The 14,494-nt window shown below is 43.8% G+C and overlaps 1 protein-coding gene across 1 annotated transcript in view; it reads left to right on the forward strand.

Annotated features, from left to right (window-relative positions):
* Positions 1-14,494, forward strand: part of TIAM1 (TIAM Rac1 associated GEF 1) — a 210,243-nt gene that overhangs the window by 46,301 nt on the left and 149,448 nt on the right. The gene's annotated exons all lie outside the window — the stretch shown is intronic.

Here is a 14,494-nt window from a genome sequence, read left to right on the forward strand (position 1 = left end):
GATTGGTATATTTGTGTTTTCCAATTTGCAAATAATGTTTTGATACCATTTTCCATATGGGGGAAAGAGAGTGTCAGAGCTCTTGATGATGCAGGCTACCAAGAGGCATCCACTCAGAGGGATGCAGTTATCTAGAAATAACTGCATGTATCTAGAAATACATGACAGGGGCCCCTGGCTGGCTCAGTTGGTAGAGCATTAGACTTTTGATCTTGAGGCTGTAAGTTCGAGCCCCACGTTGTGTATAGAGATTACTTCAAAATAAAATCTTTTAGGGGCACCTGGGTGCTCAGTTGGTTAAGCGTCTGACTTTGGATCAAGTCACAGTCTCATAGTTCATGGGTTCAAGCCCACATCAGGCTCTGTGCTAACAGCTCAGAACCTGGAGCCTGCTTCAGATTCTGTGTCTCCCTCACTCTCTGCCCCTCCCTTGCTCACTTGCACTTTGCTCTCTCTCTCTCTCAAAAATAAATAAACATAAAAAAATAAAATCTTTAAAAAATATGTTCTTTGGAATATATGGCAAAGATGACATCGTGGAAGTGAGACCACTGTCCTCAGTGACCCTTTCATGCCCTGGAGCATGGGGCTGCCAGGAACAGCCCAAGCAGCCCTTTTTTTCAGAGCTCAAATCTGGTAGGTCAGTCAAGAGCACCTGCTGTATATTCTGTGGTAGACATTTGTGGGGGAAATTATTTTTATTCTTTTCGTTCCTTTGGCCACACATTGTGCCGTTCCTAGGTGCTGGAGAAAAAGTCTGTTGGGGCATGTGATGGTTAATTTTATATGTGAGCCTGGCTAGGCTGTGGTGTCCAGTTGTTTGGTTAAACAGTTAAACCGGTTTAGATGCTACTGGGAGGTAATTTTTCAGTATATGTGCTGCCGAAGCGAGCACTGGGAGGTAATTTTTCAATACGATTGGCGTTTAAACCAGTAGGCTTTGAATACAGTGGATTATCCTCCATAATGTGGATGGGCCTCATCCAATCACTTGAAGGCCCATAAGAGTAAAGACTCAAGTCTTCTGCCCCCAGATGCTTTTGGACTTTATCTCTTTCCTGGGTCTCTCCCCTGCCCATCTGCCCCATGGATTGTGAGCTTGCCAACCCCTATGATTGCATGTACCAGTTCCCTCAAATATCTGGCTCTCCATTCATCCATCCATCCATCCATCCATCCATCCATCCATCCATCCATCCACATCTTGTTAGTTTGCTTTCCCTGGAACCCTGAACCCTGGCTAACAGNGTGTACCAGTTCCCTCAAATATCTGGCTCTCCATCCATCCATCCATCCATCCATCCATCCATCCATCCATCCATCCACATCTTGTTAGTTTGCTTTCCCTGGAACCCTGAACCCTGGCTAACAGAGGGGACGTGTCATGGAACACCATGTCAAAGAGTGATAAGCTGCAGTCTCTTCCCTCAGGGACCTTGGGGCCCTTCTAGAAGAGAAAGATTAAGATAAGCGTTCTAATAACTGATAACTATGGGGATTCGGAGGAGGAAAGTGGTAAAGCAAATCTTGGAAGACCAGAGCTTTGCACAATTTTCCAATAAAACACTCCCACATAAAAAGAGAGTTAACTTCCCAACCACTCCACGTGCCTTTTTATTTTGGGGAAAAGATGGGTATTTCACCTTAAAAAATCATACACATTTAAAATTTTATTCCATTATCAATTTGCCCCAACTTCTCTGCTCTCACTACCGCTGGAGTAAATCTTTTCTTTTATTAAAAAAATGTTTTTTAATGTTTGTTTATTTTTGAGAGAGAGAGAGAGAGAGATAAAAAGAGGGAGGGAGAAAGGGAGGGGCAGAGAGAGAGGGAGATGCAGAATCTGAAGCAGGCTCCAGGCTCTGAGTTGTCAGCACAGAGCCAGACGTGGGTCTCCAACCCACAAACTGAGAGATCATGACCTGAGCTAAAGTCGGATGCTTAACTGACTGAGCCACCCAGGCACCTGACCTCCTAAGTAAATCTTTGAGGAAAAGTGACTCTTCAGAACGATAACCCTTTATCCCTATGGCTCTCCTCTCTGATGGCCAGTGTGTTTGTATGTCACATTGCAGAGCAGGGATTCAAGTGGCTGCGTTCTGCAAGGACATTAAATGCACATTGAATGTGCGTTATTTTGGTTTTGCGGTGATGAATGCACTGAGTGGGCGGCAGAGAAGGATGTTAGTGATGGGGATTAAGTCAAGGAGACCTGAATTGAAGGATCGAAATAGAAGGGGCAGGGTATAGAGAATACTTCAGAGATCTTGGGGGAAGAAGAGGGGAAGAGGGAGAAGATGGAAAGAAATTAACATTCCTGGAAACCCCAATGCAGTACCAAGGAAGAGTGTTTTCACATACATCACCTCACTTAATTCTCAGTACAAACCCTCAAGGCAAAGTTCCCATTTTGTAGATGGACAAAGTGATCTTTAGGGCTGTTAGGGGACCGGCTCAAGGGCACAAGGACATTTGGTGGCAGATGAAGGCTAGAGCTGGACTGATCCCAAAGTCTGTGTTACATTGACAAATCTTGCTGCCTTCTGGGAGGAATCATACATGTGGGAGGTCTTGATCCTAAATAGTATGTCAAATTGGAACTATCACTGGGTAGCCCCATGGAGGTGTCCAGAAGGGGGTTCCAAAGAGGAATTTGTGCTGAGGACCGAGATCCAGGTAGCTCAGAGGGTGGAAGGAAGTGAGTTTGTTAAAGGAGAAAAGTTCTCCATCTGGAGAATTTGGTAGGAGGCTGTGGGCAGGACCTATAGTCGGGGTCAGGGGCAAATCTGCGAAATGCGTGGAGTTCAAGGGAAGGAATCCTGCTCTGTTGGGGGAGGGGGCTGTATGCTGCCGGGAGGCTGTGGCCATGGCCATTTTGTTGTTTGCCTTTTCTTATTTTTCTTTTGACTCCAGGGTCTTGAGTTTGTATGAATTTTTAAAAGGAAACGGTGAACTTTGGTTTTGAATTAGAATCTATACCTTCAAGCTTTATAATAACCAAATAGATTAGTCATCAGTGATTTTTATAACAAAACTACATCTTTTCTGAAATAGTAAGGCTGCAAAATTTCAATTTTATCACAAAATATATTGCAGTCAAGTGTTTTATGATATGTTTAAAAGCCATGCTTCATATACAGATATAGCATCCAAAGTACCCGAATGGTTTTTCCCAGCAATGGAGCCCTCTCTGGAATACCTATACTTTTTATTATTACTTTCTCTACTGTATTCTTTTCTAGTTGGGACAGCATTCCTGACTTTACTTCTTGAACTCTTTCTGTTGAAAATACTTTAGAATAAAAATACATAAAATGATTTCCTGTTTAAAAAAACAACAAAAAACTCTTGGAACTGTTAAGTGAGAGCTCCTTCAGTTGCCATTGGTTTTCTGGATGGGTAGCTGGCAAGACAGAATGAGGATTTCTTCTAGAAGACGAAACCTTTTCTTCCCACCTAGGAGGACCAAAGTTTTGTTCAAAAATATTTCAAAAATGATTTCTCTTTGTGCATTGTTGTTGTGGTTGGCCTTGTTTTCTTCCAGACTATTGAACTGATATTTCTTGGCTGCGTAGCCTGGCTGCATCTACGATTCCCCACACCAAAAAAATGCAACCATCGCTGGAAACTTGTTTTCGCTTATTGCCTCTTGGCCAGTCATTGTCTTGTGGTGGGTGGAAATGAGGAAGTTGCAAAAATGAGTCCCTCCTTCCTATAGCTTTTTCTTTTTCTACATATGGCATTGTTTTATTGAGTATGGGTAAAGGGATACTGACTAATATCTTGATGGCAAAAACAGTTTAGTGGCCTCTCGTGAGATCTTGTCCTATCAGCAGATTGACCGCAAAGCAGACTGAAGTTTTCAGCATGTGTTTACAACCTGTCGATCTATTCCTGAAGATTCTGGGAGATTTTGACACTGCTGTGATGTTGCTTCCTAAGAAGGCTGAGATAGAGGTAAAATTTAGACTGTACAGAGGGGGAAAGTGAGGAATTTGTCTAATAGGTTTAGAAAACAAACATTAACAGATTTGGGGGTAGTGTTTTTTGTTTTTGTTTTTTTTTTAACCATGATGACTGTATTTCCACTGTTAGAGTGTTCTTTTGCAACTTGCATACCCCACCTGTCAACTGTCTCCCTAGGAGAAATGGTAAGCCTGTCTTAAGTAGAACAAGACAGATAGAGGCGTGAGGAGGAATAGGTACTCTGGGTGGTTTCTTTCATGCTGTGGTCATGTGGTCCAGGAAGGAGACATTTCTGAGAGCTTTCCACAGGCTGCCTTTTCTTATTTTGTCTTAGTTTTGAGATCAGCTTCCTCTGCACCATAGCAGTAATCTTCAGTGTCAGATGGATGTGTGAGATGATTTCAGTAGGGCGTGAGAAGTAAATTTCAGAATTAATACTTCTTTCTATCACGTACATTTATGTGTTTGTATATTTCTGTTGGGTTCACAAAAATATGCACATGATAAACATACACGGAAATTTAAAACGTGCGTAATTTATTTGAACAACAGCTCGTGTATGTAATTGGTACGGTAATTAAATGAGTAATGACGCACATTCATACTTTTAGGTGGGCATGCCCCGAACTATTTTATTGAATGAGGATGCCCATAAAACCGTTTGCACACTAGTGCCCTGGACGGGAGTCTACTCATTAGTTCTTAGAAGGCAGGCTGGGGTCTGTTTCACTTGCATTGTGTGTGGTCTCATAAGATATTACTTGGCAATGAATGTCAAGCTTTCTAAGCTAGCTGCCGTCATACAAGAAACAGATTTGCCTTGCGACTTTCTGTATCAGTTTTTCTGCATGGGGACTTTCATGTATCACTGTTTCAGACACATTCCCATGGTTTCCCAAGATCTGTCTTTATGTGAAAAAGGCTGATTATCCTCCTTGACTACAGGGAGTAGTCATAAAAAAGTCATTTGATTTTCTTCCCCCATTCTACTTTTAAAAAACCCAGTCTACAACCACTTCATGGGCCTTTTATTTCCTTCCCAGTGTTTAATTCAGTTAGGTCAAGCGTTGGTCCTTATTCAGCCAAAAAGATCTTGCACCAGCTTAGTTAAAAGTTAAGAATTGGTTATTCTGTTGCATTTCTAGGGCCAAGCTCGCTGGTGCTTTTTGCCTTGATTTGCATCATGTATTTGCTGGAAAGAGAATCTCATCATGGCCCTCATTGTGACACTTCCACATTTCTTAAGCAGGTTAAAGACACATGGACTTCGTTTCAAGTGTAAGGAGCCTAGAAACTTCCAGACCATCCTCTTAATTTAAGGAGAATGGAGTGGTCAGGAAGGTCGGATTGAGTTGAGCTGCTGGCGGCTCTAGAGTTAGTCCGTGTCTTTCCGGCCATCTCTGTGAGCCCATGGCGGTGGGCCACGCTCCCACGTTCTCGGACAGAACCGGAACTCTGGCTGACGTCCACCGATGTTTTTGTCCTCAAAGGCTACGTTTGAAGGAGTGTCTGGTGCTCTTCTTCATGCATTCTAGATCCACTTTCCTACCATCTGCACAGCTTTGGAACATCAGCCTTGCCCTCAGTGGTCTTATTTGAATTAGAAGCCCAGACTCAGGGTGAGGCAGGGGCATAGTGGGCATCCTGAGTTTTAGAGAGAGTTTGGAGGGCGGAATGCAAATCTGACTTACATTTTAACTTGGTGGCCCCAAAACTGAGGCAGCATACTTTTATTTCTGTGTTACGTTCTCAATGCTACTTAATCCATTTTTTATTACAGCCCTTGGCTTGGTCAGTAGAAGGAATAGTTGAGATAATGTTTTAAACTTCTGGTTTATCACAGGTCATCAGAGATTGTGTGCATGTGTGTGTGTGCGTGTGTGTGTGTGTGTGTGTGTGTGTGTGTGTAAAATTCTTCAATTATCCAATGGAATTGGCCAGTATTTGTGTCTCCATAAATCCTTCCTGACCCAAGCTTTTGACAGGGCTGGCTTCCTCCCTCCCTCCCTCCCTCCCTCCCTTCCTTCCTTCCTTCCTTCCTTCCCTTCCTTCCCTCTTTCCCTCCCTCTCTTCCTCCCTTCCTTCCCTTTCTCCCTTCTTTCCTCCCTTCCTCAATTCCTTCCCTTCAGAAGCATCTCTTCCTTCTTTTTCTTCCTCCCTCCCCATCTCTCATGAGTAAGTATTTGGTTAAGTCCTGTTGACCCCACCTGTCTTTCTTACTACTTCAGGACTCTCCCCTGGCCCAGTTTAGGTCACTTTATCTCCAGCCAATCACTGCCTGATTGGTTCTTTGCAACAAGCCTCCACCTTTCTCCTCCCTGCTATCCAGGGGGCTGGAGAGGAAACGTGTTCAGTTGTGTAACCCTGCTAGTAAAATCCCATTACGTATTCCACTACGCATCCTGTCTGATTCCTTTGTGTAGCATCTACAGCTCCAACCCATCTTCTTAGCCTCATCACCTCCAGTTCCTTTTTTTTTTTTTAATGTTTATTTATTTTTGAAGTAGAGACAGAGTATGAGTGGGGAAAGGGCAGAGAAAGAGGGAGACACAGAATCCAAAGCAGGCTCCAGGCTCCGAGCTGCTGCCAGCACAAAGCCTGATGAGGGGCTCGAACTCATCATCTGTGAGATCATGACCTGAGCTGAAGTTGGACACTTAACTGACTGAGCCACCCAGGCATCTCTCCTTTTTTTTTTTTTTTTAAGTTAGTTTGTTTATTTATTATTTTAAGGGGAGGGGGAGGGACAGAGAGAGGGAGAGACAGAATCCCAAGCAGGCTCGTCAGTGCAGAGCCTGATGCAGGGTTTAAACTCATGACTGTGAGATCATGACCTGAGCCAACATTGAGTTGGATGTGAGATGATGACCTGAGCAGAGATTAAGAGCTGGATGCCTAACTGACTGAGCCACCCAGGTGCGGCCAGATCCTTTCCGTGCATCTACCTCTCTACAACACTGGACTAATGCTTTCATCCTTTGGGGCCTTTAATCTTTTCCTGGAAAGTTCTGCCTTTCTCTTTTTGAAGATTTCCTTCTGTCCTGTTTATTTTCTCCCATCCTCACAGGCTAAGCCAAATCCTATTAACCTGTGAGGACTGGATTCAACTGACAGCTTCTCTTAGCAGAATTAGCCTATTTCTTTCTTATCATTCACTCTTAACAATGCCAGATGAGCCTTTACAGCCCTGTTACTGAATGGATAAGTGACCATTTTATTCTCAGAGTTAGGGCATCATAAGGAAATGGTCTCTTTCCTCATCCCAGACATACAGAAGGTGCTCAATAAATGTAGATTAACCATTGGTAGGAGTCAGCAAAATTATATAGGCTCTTCTCCAAACCATTCACAAGCAGTTTTCAGATAGCCATAAACATAACTATTTAAAATATACTTTTATATGTTCTATTTAAAAATTTTTTTAGGTTTATTTATTTTTGAGAGAGAGAGGGAGAGAAAGAGAGAGAAAGTGGCAGAGGGGCAAAGAGAGAGGGAGACACAGAATCTGAAACAGGCTTCAGGCTGTGAGCTGTCAGCACAGAACCTAATGTGGGGCTTGAACTCACAAACTGAGAGATCACGACCTAAGCCGAAGTTGGATGTTAACCAACTAAGCCACCCTGGTGCCCCTATATGCTCTATTTCAAAAGATGCTCTCAATTATAGGAAACACCACTATTTTATGTACCACTAAGAAAGAAAGAAAATGGTGCCAGTTAAACCACACTACACCAGCGTGATTGTAAGGTACATTCAATTTCAGAGATGTTCTAAGTAAAAAATGTGTTTCTTAGTATCAGTGAAATAAGGAATTGTGTTTTACCTGCTGGAGCTTATAGTCTTAATTTTATAACTGTAAGACAGTTAGAAGTGAATTTCAAATAAAAAATTGAGGTCATTTTAAAAGGTTTTTCTGTTTTTGTGTTTGTTTTTTACTTTAAAATGAGAGCGTAAAGGAGCATTTTGGGCTGAGTAGCCTGGGAGTGACTTGGGATGCTAGGTCTGTGGAGCCTGTCCTGTCACTCTGTCTTGGGAGTGAGCCCCAATTTCTTCCTTTTTAGAAGATGAAGACTTCTAGGTAAAGAATCACCCCCATTTTGAAAATCTTTGGGAGGAATTCCTTCAAGAATTTGTTGAAAAATCATTTTACTTGACCTCGAAGTAGAAGATTCTTTGCTGCACTAAAGTGTTTTCCTTAGTATTTGATTAAAATTCTACGTTATCACCTGAACACGTATCAGGATTGTGGTTCCCACTGTCCCTTCACCAACGGTATTACACTTTTTATATAGGGCAGCTGCATTGGCTAGCTGTCATACTTGCTCATTGATTTTTGGTTACCAATTATGTTTTAATCCAACATTCACACTCACGTACATACTTCATATTTGTAGCTTCTGTTCCTTCCTTCCCATCCTTAGTATCTGGCTTACCGAAATCTTTGGCAATTTTCTCTTAGAGAATGTTGCCATCTCATACATGCCTTCCTCCAACACACATACACCCAGTAGCAGGGAATGAGCCAAGGGGGCGGTACCAGCCGGGGTGGGGGGTAATTCTTTCTGTTGGGGCCTTTAGTCTCAAGCATGAGAGACCAACAGTGCGAGTTTGGTGTGCCCCAGCTCAGTAACCTCTCTAGGGGGGCTGGTGGTTTTTCTCTCCTCTATGTCGTTGAAGGCAGTCCCAGCCCTTGTTGCTGGCAGGCAGTTGCCACACCGCTGCTTAGGTGCATGGCCTCACCCTAGGGCGCTCTTCCCTGAGTCACAGAGTGGCCCTCCCATTCTGCGTGGGAAAGGCAGCTCCGGGTCAAGGGACTATTGTGTCTGTGTGGTGGCAAATGGAATAAAATCGCCAGGAAGACCACATCCTGCAGTTTGATGAAGAAAGGGGACCCCTTGACATCTCAATGGTATTTTGGGCTGAAACAGACTTCCCTCCTGGCTGCTCAGCGAGAGAACAGGTGAAGGGAGAGGCCAGGTCATAGGGGCTGGAGACCAGCATGGAAATGGCAGCTTGTCCTTTGGCACTGCTGGGTCACTTGGGCGGGTATGGAGAAGAAGGTCTTGGAGGCAGACAGCAGCTGCCTTGTCTGAGGGTCCCTGTTCTTATTCTGAGAGTCTCCTTTCAGCTAAGGCCGTGTCCTTCAGAGTGGAGACTCCCCTGTCTCCAGGCTATAAACCGCAGGCATGGAAAGCCAGAAAGAGCTAGAACCAAATTCCCCTTCCGGAACTGTAGCCTTTGACAGTGAAAGAGGAGCGGCCCTAACCTTCCATGTGGCCCAGTGACTTGGGATACACAGCTGCTTTCTGTGCCCGGGGAGGCCTTCTCCAGCTGGAATGGGAAGGGGAGGTAGGTCTGCCCAAGGAAAGAGACCTGAGTGACTTGACTTTGGAAAACACCTTGTTTGCAGTCTCTTCTACCTAAAGCTTTGGTGTGTTTTGGAGAAGATTATTCTGGTGGGCAGTTTAAGGTTTGTACAACTCTGTTGTGCCCCACAGGAGGTATGGAAGCACTTTCGACAGAGGACTGTCCTCTCCCGGGTGCTGAGATAACTTGGTTCTCTCACTGGGTGTAATGCTATTAAGTTAAGCTACAACATGGTGTAATGCTGAAGGACACATGTCAGCGTTAGTAGTTAACTATGGTCCATTTCCATTTTCTTTGGGGATCAAATGTTCTATTCTCTCCTGCAATGACAGGGATGTGCTTTTTTGACATGACTCAAACTTGAAATTGAGACTTCAGGAGCCCGGAGCCCAGAGCTGAGCAGGCTCTCCTATCACGTGGTCATTACTCTTGGAATGTTGGGTGGAATTCTCAAAGGCTCAGGAGCTTTATGGCTTCTTAGTGGCAATGATGCTACTTAGATTTTTGAAAAATTACGTGGTTCTCGCAGTCTGTCCTGAGAAAGCTATTAAATCCATTTCAGAAAGCTGGGCCCCCTTGGAGCCCTTGTGGGGCCAGGCCGTGGCGGTATTTGGGGAGATCTGATGGCCAGCTGTGTAACACAGCCCTTTGGGACTGGCGATTTCCAAACTTCCCTTGGACGAAGCTGGGAGGGAGCCGCGGAGTGAGTGATGCAATGTTGGAGTTGTATTCATGGGCAGTTGCCAGTGTCCAACTGTAGCTGCAAGACAATAAACACCAAGAACCGAGGGAAACTTAGAAGAGTATTTTGGCCTAAAGCCACTGACTCACTGCCAGACAGATAGTAAGCATTCCATAAATGGTAGATCGCGCTTAGTTGGGGTAGAACATGTTACTTCACTTTGAAACACGCTGACTTTACTCCTATGAAATATGGTAATGTCTGTCCCAGCTGAACCTGTTGGTTAAGTATTGCCAAAGATTCACTGTTCTAAAATTAAAGTTATTATTTTAGTAGAGATTCCTTGACTTATAGCTGGCTTAAAAATACTGATTCTATGAACATGCTTCCTCAGTTACCTTGGGACACATTTGGATCTACTAGGAAGTAGCATTGCTCAAAACTAGTGCCGAGTTTGACTGTGGGGACTTCCAGGGATTTTCTTCAGCCGATCTGGGGGTCTGTTTTCACCTGCCTTGGAAACATGATTGGGCTAAAGACATATCATCCGTGCGCTAGGAATTTGGAGCCCCTGTCATAGCTCGTTCCTCTGATAAGAATCCTGGTTCTGCCCTTCGTGGTCACATGGTTTTTCTGGGAGGGAAGGTGGGCCTGTCTATTTTCACACAAGGCAAACAAACTCATCCCTCATGGAGTCTTCCCCTTGTTCCAGATGGGGGTGGTTATCTGGTAGCTTGACCCAGAGATACTTGGGCATGAGCCAGACAGCCCTACCTGAAGCTCACCACTCCTCAGCACTCCGGGGAGAGCAAACAGTGATTAAGGAAAGTTTCCTGGAAGGTATGCAGCCTCTCCACTCTTCAGCACTGTCCTACTTCTTCAGAACTTCTGTTACTGAGCTGTGATTTTCTTTTTTAATCAGTTATCAAGAAGAAACATCCATATGAAATAGGTCCCTGAGCCCATGTGGAAGGATGTGGTCTGCCACATTGCGTATCATATCACAGTGGCCTCAGAGGACCGCAGTGGGAATTCCCATCTAATTTTAGTACCAAGAACATTCATCCTTCTTTTGAGCAATTGATTTGGAATTGTGACTTTCATAAGTGCCATGCTTCCCCAATTTGAGTTGACTTATAGTAGTTACTTCTACTCTAGTTTAGGTTGTGTATCTTTGGAAGTCACTTACTACTGAGTCCTTTGTTGAATAAAGTGATGGTTTAAAAATAAGTAATGAAGATGATCAGTGAATTTTCTTTAATTTCTGAACCATGTATAATGTTTCAGTGACCCAGATTCATCTATGTATCCATCCATCCATCCATCCATCCATCCATCCATCCATCCATCCAATACTGATTTTTAAACTAAGTGAATACTAAAAATTAATTTTTTGGGTGCTTACTATACATAAATATTCAGGATTCTGACTTGTTCAGAATTTTGATCCAAGATCTTTACAGGCCTCCTACCTCTGCACCTTATTTTTAAGGTTCAAGGGAGGGGAAACTTCCTGATTCTCATTAATTCACTAATTATGGAACCATTTTTGGCACTAAGTCATGATGAATAGCCTAAGAGTGAACATACTTATGTAGCATTTTATAGTTCCTATAATTTTTTGTGTTGATTCTCTAATTTCTGCCTTTTAACAATCTTTGTAGGTCAGGAAGTAAGGTAGATAATCTTACATTTTCCCTGTTGAGTTTCAGAATGGATACTTTACTTGCCCAAGGTCACAGAGCCTGGTATACGAGCTTGGATACTTTGAGGGCAAGTAAAATACCCCTTTCTCTATATACTTTGGTTTCTGGAACTTGCAAGGACTTAAAGATGACAGGATGCCCCCTACAAGAGTTTTTTTGAAGGTGAAGAAGAAAGTTCCGGTCTGGCAGACTCTTTAGGAAAAGCTATGGATTAACTGTAATGCACACACTCTTTCTGACACCTGTCATAGTGTCGGCTCACATCAGACTGGAAGGTGGGAACAGCGGGACCCCCATACTGTCTAATTTTGCAGGTCGATGAGGCCTGAGACTACTGTTGGTAATTCCTTCCCCGCCTCCAGCACCCACACTTCCCTGCGAAAACTCGTTTAGGCCTAACACAGAAACTGACTCTGAGTTGACGATGAATTAGAATGAAAAACGTGGTACATTCTACGTTCACGTTCCACCAGTGTAATGTACGTGAGCTGCTGGTGCTGCCAGATTGTGGTGTGCACCAAGATCGAGTCAATCACATCTTCCAGCGGCATTAATCAATTCCCTTGTTGCCCCCCGAGAGATTTAAGGTGACTCCTGAGCCCAATGTCAGTGAATTAGGCATCATATTTTAAGGAAGCCCCTGTATCAGTGGCCTTCTATAGTGTGTATTTTTACAGTTGACAAATGTTAAGTCATGGTGGAGTCATAAATAGCTAATGTTAATTGCAAACTGACTACCCAAAGGTTTAGGAACCGTTCTCTTTGAGGAGGGCTGGTATTTACAGCTTGCCCCAAACCACCCCGCAAGTAAATAGTGAGGCCAAGATTTGACCTGATGCACGTGGTAAGGACTCAGGCTCAGATCCCCAGCTCTGAGCTTGGTACATCTCTGCCTTCCATTGAAACTGAATTCTCTGCAGTTCTTGAAAGCTCAGAGGACTAATCGTTCTCAAGGTGCCATGGCGTACAGTCTCAAGGCCATGGTGGACTAAACCACTACAGGCAAAGTGGGTGCCTTGTGGCACATTGCAACCGTAACATTTCTGCTGACTACAGAAGAAAAAATGTGAGGCTCTTCGTTAGCCCACTTCATGGGTCAGTTCCGTAGCCTGGGTCACAGGTAAAATTGTTTTCCCACCAAGATCAGGCAAAAATTATATCAGATACAACTCAGTTTTGTTTTCCTGCATGTTTTATTTATTTTATTCTTTTAAATGTTTATTTATTTTTGAAAGAGAGAGAGTGAGCGAGCAAGCTGGGGGGGAGGGCCAGAAAGAGATGGGGGAGAGGGGATCTGAAGCAGGCTTTGTGCTAACTAAGCAGAGAGCCCAACGCGGGGCTCAAACTCATGAACCGTGAGATTAAGACCTGAGCTGAAGTGAGATGCTCAACTGATTGAGCCACTCAGGCGCCCCTCCTGCATGTTTTATAAATAATGCCCTGTAACTTTTGTCTTCTTCCCCATAGTCTTCTACTTGGGAGTTAGAAGGCTATAAAGACAGTTTCAGCTCTGGTAGATAGAATATATACTTTGTAGAGAAGTGTTTAAAAAATGCATTATCAGTTTCTGTTGTGCAGGTGGAAGGGCAGCCGCCCGCAGGCCCCATTTGCCAGCAAGAATCCAGCCCTGCCAATTATTGGCAGCTGGCACCGTAATGAGTCTATTTCAATATAAATGGGCTGTTGCTTATTAATTTCTGCCAGCTCCTAAGCAATTCGGGAACTGCTTTGAAAACTGGAAAATTTGCAGAGAACAGCTTCAGGAGGATGCCTAGGAACAGAGCGAGAACAAGCCAGCAATGCGGGTATTATGGAAAAGGGCACGTATTGTAGGCTAATGACGGGGTGTTGCCGAGGACCCGTGCTCCCTTTCTTCAAGCGTGAGTCACCAGCTTCAGGTTAAATAGCCCGTTTTCCAAGATAAGGAAGCACTGTAACTTCACTTACTGTTCTGTTCTCTGTGGACGTGTGCATTTATTTATCGACCCCCTCTATGTGGTTGCCTTCCACAAAACAGGCAGTTTTCTCTGTGTTCCTGCTCAAAGTGTTTGACGCCTCATGTTCTCACCTTGCTGAAAACACCAGCAATGGATGGCGGCAGCAGGCAGCCCAGGAGGAGAGCAGTGTGGGGTGCAGCCACCCCAGGGAACCCCCCGTCTCCCTTCCTTACCTAGTAGCTGCTATATCACCCCAGAAGGCGGGCTTTTTTCCCTGGGGGGGGGAACCCACAAAATATCCAAACTGCGTGTTCATGGAGTTATCCTTGTCAGTTTCTCTTCTGTGTTAAGCACCAGTTTCGATATCTTGTTAAATTCCTTTCTGTATATATTCTTCATGAGTTGGCTCTAAAGTTAACATTTGCCAGCTGAAAACATGTAAGCCATGAGGTCTGTGTATTTAGTTTGGTCCTTTGTTTTCCTGCCTTTTACCATTTTCTTCAGCCTTTGTTATAAATATAGCCCTGCTTTCGTAATAGCTGAGACTTGCTGGTTTCCTTGTATATATAGATCTCTGTCCGTTGAGACCTTTTGGAAATGAAGAGGGAGCCCTGGAAATCATTCCATTGTCACCTGTTTCTGTCATCTGATAACTTTCCTCCATAGAAATAGGGGGAAATGATAACTTAGCTTGTGGGACTGTTTCTTTCCGTCAATATAAATACCCTTGTGCTCATTTATTTATTTATTTATTTATTTTTAAATTCTTTTTTTTTTAATGTTTTTTTTTTATTTATTTCTAGAAGAGAGAGAGAGACAGAATGAGCAGGGGAGGG

Source organism: Crocuta crocuta, unplaced genomic scaffold (genome assembly GCF_008692635.1).
Source record: "Crocuta crocuta isolate KB4526 unplaced genomic scaffold, BGI_CrCroc_1.0 scaffold369, whole genome shotgun sequence".
NCBI classification, from domain to species: domain Eukaryota; kingdom Metazoa; phylum Chordata; class Mammalia; order Carnivora; family Hyaenidae; genus Crocuta; species Crocuta crocuta.